Source organism: Podarcis gaigeae (assembly GCF_964106915.1).
Source record: "Podarcis gaigeae genome assembly, chromosome: 3".
NCBI lineage: Eukaryota > Metazoa > Chordata > Lepidosauria > Squamata > Lacertidae > Podarcis > Podarcis gaigeae.
Window position 1 is genome coordinate 93,970,020 of NC_139680.1, and position 8,688 is coordinate 93,978,707.

The 8,688-nt window shown below is 42.2% G+C and overlaps 1 long non-coding RNA gene across 1 annotated transcript in view; it reads left to right on the top strand.

Moving 5' to 3' along the window:
- The window catches only part of LOC310842213, a 32,695-nt gene extending 25,108 nt beyond the window's left edge, over positions 1-7,587 (top strand). The window contains exon 2 of the long non-coding RNA XR_014563004.1: positions 7,362-7,587. This is a non-coding gene — a long non-coding RNA (uncharacterized lncRNA). The remainder of the gene's footprint in view (positions 1-7,361) is intronic.
- Positions 7,588-8,688: the final 1,101 nt, after the last annotated feature.

Genomic DNA, 8,688 nt, shown 5'->3' on the forward strand with positions numbered 1-8,688 from the left:
ACTAGGACACCTGCTTATGCAATAAATGCCACTTCACTAGCACAGCCGCAGTCTGTCAACGAGGAAGGGAGGAAAAAGATGCAGACTGCTAAGAAAATTAGTCTGAAAGATCACAGCACAGGCAGCAGGGCTTTGACTCTGGCAAAGATCTCACCTGCACTCTCGTTCCTAGTGCTGGGAGGCATTGCAGTGCTTGCTATTTTAGTTTTTCTTTATTAAAAAAAACACTATTATATTTAATTGATGCTTCTTTTTGTTCCTTTTTATTGTTGTCTTTGGTCCTTTTATGGCACATTTGTTTTGTCCTGAAACTCAAGATGAATGTGCAGGTTTTATTGCCACTATGAACAATTTGGTTGTTTCATTTGGTTTAGATCCTGTTTAGTATCTTGATGCCAAATTTAAAGGACTTTGCCAGATCCTTTGGTAATATAAATTGGATTTCAGCTATGTCAAAACAGATCACATAGATTCACTTGGAGGGCATGCCTGGACCGTAGATTTTTGCACTATTTGATTCACTGTTGTACATTGCTAAGTCACAGGGAAAGGAGTAGGTTTTTGTATTTAAAAAGGCATGACTTTTCCTCCTGCTTCAGAAATACTACTACTGCTAACAACAGCAACAAATCTATGCATTTTACATGCATGCCAATATGATTTGCAAACATATAAGAGTGTCTAAAATAGTTTTTAAAACAGCGCAAAAATAACTAGATTGCTTTATTGCATTTTACTTAACTTTTGTTGTAATATTAAGCTGTTGGAACTTCTACTTTATTGAAACAGTTATTTGGCCTGCTGTGCTGAACTGTTTTGCTTTGTCTCTGTATTTTAATCTTAATGTTAATGTTTTTAATTGCCTGAAGTCTTTAAAAATAAAAAATAAAAAAATAAATCTGCTCTTGTTTGAAGTCTTGCTTCCCCCATAGTTTCAGCTTTGGATTCCAGCAGAAATCAAGAAGGGCTCAGTCTCTCTAGCTTTCAGTTTCTAGCTCTCAACTCGCACATATTCTGGCTTTCGTTTTTTCTTACTACCAGCCAGGTGAGAGTGGAGCCCATCCATTTGTCCTCAGGCACAGAGCAACTTCTTTTGTTGTTCTAATGATGGTACCTAGGTCTATTAACTCTAGGGTTGCCATATTTCAAAAAGTGAAAATCCGGACGGAAAAGTTGTTGAGCTTTTGCTTTATTTTGGGAAAGTTGTTAAGCTATTTTTGGAGGGGGGGTGGAATACAGTAATCTGAGTATGTTTGGGATATTCCGGACATATGTCAACTCATAACGAAACTTGCCAGACTAGTTCAACAATGGAATCCTCCTCTAGATTTTAACCTTTGCTGGATCCAGGATCCCAGGAATTAGAAGGGACATCATACAGACTGACCCCCGCCACCAACACACAACAATATGAAAACAGATACTAGCAGGCTCACTTGACACCCATGTTGGTGACCCCAGCATAGATATTGTAAATCAATCAATCAATCAATCAATCAATCAATCAATCCCAAACCTGTGTTTGCTGGTTCACAGTGGATCACTTGAAAGTTTCCTGGATAAATGGAGATATTACAAAGGAAAAATAACTATAAGTCAAGCACTCATCTCTTCCCATTGATCTCCAGGGGACTCAAAGCAACTTACAGGTGGCTGGATTGTGCCCCAGTTTATTTTTGAAATAATGGGTGGTTGCTCCATTACACTGAGGATTGCTATGCTTTTCTGTAAATTAATTCTGAAGGGTCAGCAGTATAATTCTCTTGTGAAATGAACTGCCGCGATAGCTGCCTAGGTATACAGCATTAAAAGTAGTCGGGGAGAATGATACTAATGCCCAGGAGAGTTCTTCATAATTAGCTGTCATTTATACAGCTACTTTCTTCAGCACATACAAAATGTACATAATTACAGTGTGCTACTAGTGGATCCATCCTAGGAAGAGTGGGGTGGGGGAATGCATCACCAAAGAAGGGGATGAAATACATCTCAGCATAGTGGGAAATACTGTGATCAGGTGACCTGCATACCTGCCAAGTCTGCAAGGCAGGTGCTAATGGTCAGTGGGCAACTTCAGAGCCCTGGCTCTTCCTTTTATAGTTATTTATCTTTAAAACAGACTTGGCCTGGATAGTCCTCCTGTCTTGGGCCAGAGCCTGTGAAGTAGGATATATATCATGTCAGCCGCCTTAGCAAGAGAAGTACTAGGCCCAGTCAACTGAATGAACCCAAATTTTATATGCATGATAAATTAATTATCTGCATCAAGCTGTGTGTATTGTTGCTTCTTTAAGCATTGTTTTCACATGTCTGGGGTGGGCTCATGAAAGCTGTGGCTCTCCAGATGTTGTTTGACTACAACGTCCATCATTCCTGATTGCTGGACATTGTTGGCTGAAGCCAACTGGAGTTGCTGCCTAACATCGTCCAGAGGGCCACAGGCTTCCCATCCTTGGCATACAGTAGGATAGAAAGAATGTGGCAAAAAGAGAAAGCCATGCTGGTTTAATTGATTTATCATTTTTGATTCCATTCCCTGTTTCCTCTTTGGTATCAAAGGCTGTTGTGTTGACCTCCCAATGTAAGAAGTAGTAGAAAACAGGTAGAAAGGCTGGGCTGAAAGGTGATAGACTATATGGGTCTGGCAGAAATGACCGGCAGAATCCGAGACCAGGGAAGAGAGATGGCGGAGGAAGATTGGAAGAAATTTAAGGGCTATCTTGGGAAATATTGTAAAATCAATGAGTGTTAAAATGATGTTGGATTAGAAATTAAGTGGTTTACAGCTGTAATGATTAAGTAAAAAGAAAAGAAAGGTTGAAAACTAAATGAAAATTAAGGGTGAGGATTTGCTGAACTTATAATTAGAATTGGAATACACAAAGGGGAGGTATGAGGAGGTCTGGGAAGTAAGGTATAAGAAAATAAGGGAATGAAATTTTACTTGTTTTTTATTGTTTTTAATTTTGTATTTTTTCATATTTGATATGTTTCCTTTTTTGTTTGTGTTTTGTTTTTATTGTTGTCTTTTTTGTAAAAAAAAATTGAAATGCTAATAAATATCTTTTAAAAAAAAGAAAGAAAGGCTGGGCTGAGCCAGGACTTTGCATTGGAATGCAAAATATGAGTATAGGAAGCTGTCTTATGCCTAGTCAGACCACTGGTCCATCTCAGTATTGTTGATGTACAGACTAGCATTTGCACCCATGCTAAGGAGGCTAGCTTAAGGGGGCAGGGCAGGGCGCACGGCACACACAGCTCCGCCCTCCATCACCTCGCTGTCACTCCCTAGCCTCTGCCGCTGGAGCTACTTGCCTCACTCTGCCCAGTGATAGGGCTGTGCTTGGCTACTGCTGCATATGCTTGCAGGGGAGCACCTAGTATGTACCTACAGTATCACCTTGGCTCTCAGAGACTGTTCTGAAATCTAGTGAGCAATCTCTACCATCAACAACTGCATCCGGCTAAGGATCCGGAATCAAGTGAATGGGGCACTCTTTTGTTGTTCTTCACTTCCATTTGTGTGTGTGTGTGTGTGTGTGTGTGTGTGTGTGTGTGTGTGTGTTATATACACCAAAGTCTAAGCAGATACCATTACCATGATAAATCACTTTTTAATCAGTAATAATTTTGCACTAAGTGCTGTGTAAATGCCCTTTGTTTCACTACTTAAACTGTCAACCGGACTAACAATGGGACTTCCAGAGCAGTGCCTGTCATCAGGAGTAGGAAGTAGGGAAGGAAGAGAGAAATCAATACAATTTTTAATTAAGGGTGCCTCATGACTAGAGCTCTTAAACAAGGAATTCTCCTTGTCAGAACATCTCGCCTTTAAACCCTGTTTCATATTCTGTCAGCTCAGAAGTTAATGGGCAAGGAAACGGAAGGGATTTACAATGGGCTCCTTTTCTGAAACAGGAAAGGATGGGCACGTGAGGGGAGATTCTAGATCAGGGGTGGTGGGGAACCTCTTCTCTGTCAGGAGCTGTGTTCTCTTGGGAGTAATCTGTCAGGGACACAACCTTGTGACCACAAGACTCCCTTTGGCCCCATCTGCACTGTGCATTCAAAGCTCTATTATACCACTTTAAACAGTTATGGCATTCCACAAAGTATCCTGAGAACTTGTTAAGAGTGCTCAGAGCTTTTAATAGACCCCATAAAGGTAAAGGGACCCCTGACCATTAGGTCCAGTCGTGACCGACTCTGGGGTTGTGGCACTCATCTCGCTTTATTAGCCAAGGGAGCCGGCGTACAGCTTCCGTGTCATGTGGCCAGCATGACTAAGCCGCTTCTGGCGATCCAGAGCAGAGCACGGAAACGCCATTTACCTTCCCGCCAAAGTGGTACCTATTTATCTACTTGCACTTTGACGTGCTTTCAAACTGCTAGGTTAGCAGGAGCAGGGACTGAGCAACGGGAGCTCACCCCGCCGTGGGGATTCGAACCAGAGTTACAATTCCCAGGATGGTTTAACAATCAGTACTTCTTCCCAGGCCATTCTGGAAATTGTAACTCTGTGAGGGGAAATAGGGGTCTCCTAGCAATTCTCAACATCTTTAACAAGTTACAAATTGTCAGGATTCTTTGGTGGAATCCATTGCTTTTAAAGTAGTATCCTTTTGCTTAAAATGTACAGGTGGAGCCTCTTTCTTTCCTCTCTCTCTCTCTCTCTTTCTTTCTTTCTTTCTTTCTTTCTTTCTTTCTTTCTTATGCCACCTTCTCTCTCTCCCCATTTCTGCTAGCCCCCTACCTCCCAAATCCTCTTCCTACCTGCCCAATAGGCTTCTGGGGGAAGAGGGGTGTAGACCACTCTTTCGACTTTTATCTCTGTTTCCCTCCCTATCACTCTTCTCCCCCTTTGAGCTTTCCCTGATATTCGCCTTAAATTCGGCCACAAGAATGCATCTGTCAGGCGGCAGGTTCAAAACCCCTGAATGTAGAGGAAGGAATCTGGCACTCAGGCATCCCTCTCAGCTCAAGTGGGTTTATCAGACACAGCATAAAATCTGCAGATATTGATGTCCCTTGAAATTACTAGAGAGATCTCGCCCTTTAAAGGCTTTTTGAAATGATTTGATAGACTGTAAAACAGACGTTCTTGTCAGTAATATTTTACAATATAGATTTTCGTGTGTGTCGGTGGAGAAGAGGGAAAAAATGGTTCCTTATTCTTCTTGAATTATTTGTGCTATTGACTGCCTTGAGCTGTCTTGTCTTTGGGTTGTTCTGCTTCCTCCTCAGCGATTTCATCTCCCTCCTTTTTAAGGGTTTCTGAGGCTGGTTTGGTTTTTATCCTATCTAAGAGAACTTGCTGGCTTAATTCCCTCCACCCTCCCACATAGCAATCAATGAAGTCAAACAAACTGACGATTAATATGAACAAGATAGACATGTTCTCGTTCAGTAGAAAGGCGGATCTTTGAATGAGGTGCAAATGGTTTAGGATATACGCCTCAATTTAGGCCTGCAATTTGAACCCCAGGGTTTGGCAGTGGCCAGGAGTGTTTTGGCATAGCTAAGGACAGTACATAAACTACACCTGCCCCTACCAGATCTGTCCACAATGACATGCTTTAGTTTATACCTTGTTTGGACTACTGCAACACGCTTTGCATGGGGCTGCCTTTGAAGAGTGATAAGAAACTCCAGTTGCTTCAGAAAACTGCAACCAGACAATTGGCTGAAGCCAGCATGTGACTTTGCTGCCTGCCTGTCAGTTTTCAGGCATGATTCTAAGTGTTGGCTATTACAATTAAGATTAGAAATATGCTATTCTCTCATATGAACCAGCCAGTGTGTTTTAAGACCCACCAGAGAGGTTCTTCTGTCTGTCCCACTAATATCTGAAGCACCTTTGGCAAAGAACTTGAGAGATGGCATTTTTTGTTTCTTCTGTTAGGCTTTGGAACTGCTGCCTGGCCCTCTCTCTCCCTGGTGATCTTCCACAGCCATTTTTATTGAGATAGAACTTCAGCCTCATATGGTATGTTTTGAAATGCCTCATAGGAAGAAATTCATAAATGAAATCATCATCACAATCTGATTGATTGTGGCCATTCCTTTTTAAAGGAAAGCTTTTTTATTTTAAATAGTCTTATTAATGTATTTTACCTCATCTGTTCTTTTGGGGGGTTTTGTGAGGTGGTTTTTTTTGCGTTTGTATTTTATTGCAGCTAGCCACTTTGAGCAGCATGTGGTGGAAAGGCTATACATTTACCAAATAGCCAAAGACTAAATAACAACCTCACAAGGCAGCATTTTTCCACACAAAGCTTGTCGTGTTTTTCCCATGAGTAGTCACTTCTCATACTAGACATTTATTTATTGAATTGGATTTGATTTTTTAAAAAAATACTTTATTGTAACTTGTATACAGTGAGATTACACGAGCACCCCGCACTCAGCTCTCTTAGTCTTAATTCCCCTCGTTTACTGACACACACCCGCCAAACCCGAAAGTCAGTTGCCCTGTTGTTATCTTTTCATTCATCAGCCTAACAGCCCACAGATAGAAGCTGTTCTTTACCCTGTTGGTGCAACTAATCATGCTTCTATATCTTCTGCCTGAGGGCAGGAGATCAAGAAAGTGCAGGCCAGGGTGTGAATCATCCCTGAGAATTTTCCTCACTCTCCTGAGGCAACGTTCTTCCACTATTTCATCCAGCGGATTCACGGGACAGCCCATAATATCTTGTGCTGTATTCACCATCTTCTGTAGGCACTTCCTATCACTTGATGTCAAACCAGCATACCACACCATGATGCAGTATGAAAGGACACTGTCTATTGTTGACCTGTAGAAGGAGATCATCAAATGTTGATTGACATCGTTCTTCCGCAATAATCTGAGGAGATGGAGTCTCTGTTGGGCTTTCTTAATCACCTGGGTTGTATTTATTTTCCAAGTAAGGTCTTGGAATTTGCTCTGACTATGGTGTGGCTCCCAGCTAGAAGTATCAGAGCACCGTGTCTACTAAGCCAATGGGTTATAAATTTAGATTATTTTTGTAATCTAGTCAGAATTAAGTCCCACAATTATTTGGTCATGGGTTTCCAGCTGTACTCTGTAGTACAAACCATTGTGTATTGTGGGCCATGTGGCTTTTCTTTTCTTGGTAAGAGCAGTACCACAGCTAACAAGATAGCCCTGTTTCCTTTTGGGGCAGGAGATAATTTTTTATTTAATTGAAAACCAGGCGAGGTAATGCTAACTTACACACCTACAAAAATGCATAATGAATTAATAAAGCTGTGTGGCCAAATTTTGAGGGAATGTATTGCTGTGAAGGTTGACGCTTCCATGAGATTCTCAGTTTTAGCAGATGAAGCAGTAACGTTTTTTCCTTTCTTTCTTACAGACCCTCTTTCTAAAGTAATGGCGTATCCCAAACCTGTTTGTTAGCAATGGTGGATGTGGCCTCCATCTGCATGAATTATCCCCACCTCCCCACCTCACTACCAATAAGACAATGAAAAGCGGCGTTCAAGGAAGATTTTGCCTTTTGATCTCCTTTCTGATCTAATGTAATTGTCCACTGGCAGAAGCGCTGTGAGGTGCAGAATAAAGTAATGAAGCTAATCTGATTTCTCCCCCTGCAAACCCAGGATCTATGTGCCCTTTTTGTATTAGGTTCCTAATGAGATTCCCTGGCCTGCATTCCAGCAGCCAGTGCTGAGAGCGTAGGGAGGGCTTCCGCTTCTCACACAGGGGACCTGCCTCCATTTACATTCCACCCTTAATGGATGCAAACCTGCCTGCCCTTGAGTGACAAGGGACCATCCCTCTCTTCCTCCCCAAAAGAGAGCCACGGGTGGGAGAAAACATCCTGTGCTTGTGTGAACTGCAAAGCAAAACTGGACATGGCAAAGCTGAGATACCGCAGAAGGGAAATGCCATTGTCCCTGGATTCATCAGAGGGAGCAACATCACCAAGACTTCTTCCCTCAGCAGCAGAGGAAGAGTCAAGGCCTCCTCTGCTTGCTTGCCATTGGGCTCCTCCCTTTCCCACTGGTGGTTGAAGGCACCAAGGGTGAACAACAGAAATGGTCTCTGGGTTTCTATGGACTTCCTCTGCAGGAGTCTTGCACAAAATTGTAACCCACCAAGTTAACTACAGCCTTGTGATATCCTGGTCCTAGGGAGACGGCTAAAGCAATAGGTTTATTCAGCTTGTGGTGAGATATCATATGAGGCTCGACTGCTGAAGACTTGCAGCTGGCTTGATGTATCACACATTGTTCAATCCTACTCACCTATGAGTTGATTGCTACCAAAAGAAGGATGTTACTCTGTGACCCAGGAAGGCTCTTTTATGCATTTTCTTCTTGTAAAAGGAAATCTGCCCCCCTTAGGACCTTCCCAGAAATTCAACATCGGGGTTCAAAGGGGCAAGTAATGAATTTGAAGTACAGTGGGGGTTTTTTTTTGTTTGTTTCTTTGAAAAAGGCTGTATACGCACTCCCATTTGCTCGGCATCCAGTGCTCTCCCATCACTGATTTGGGAAGTAGGATGCAAATGACATTAGCCACAGTCCATATCTGGTACCTCTCCTGTTGTTTCTTATGAAATACTGCATTTTTAAGCATTTCCCTCCAAACCAGTTTCTATCCAAATTGAGATAAAGAACTGCTTTTTAAGCTGCTAATGTGTACACAGCCAAAGCCCCCGCAGAGCTGGAAAGATA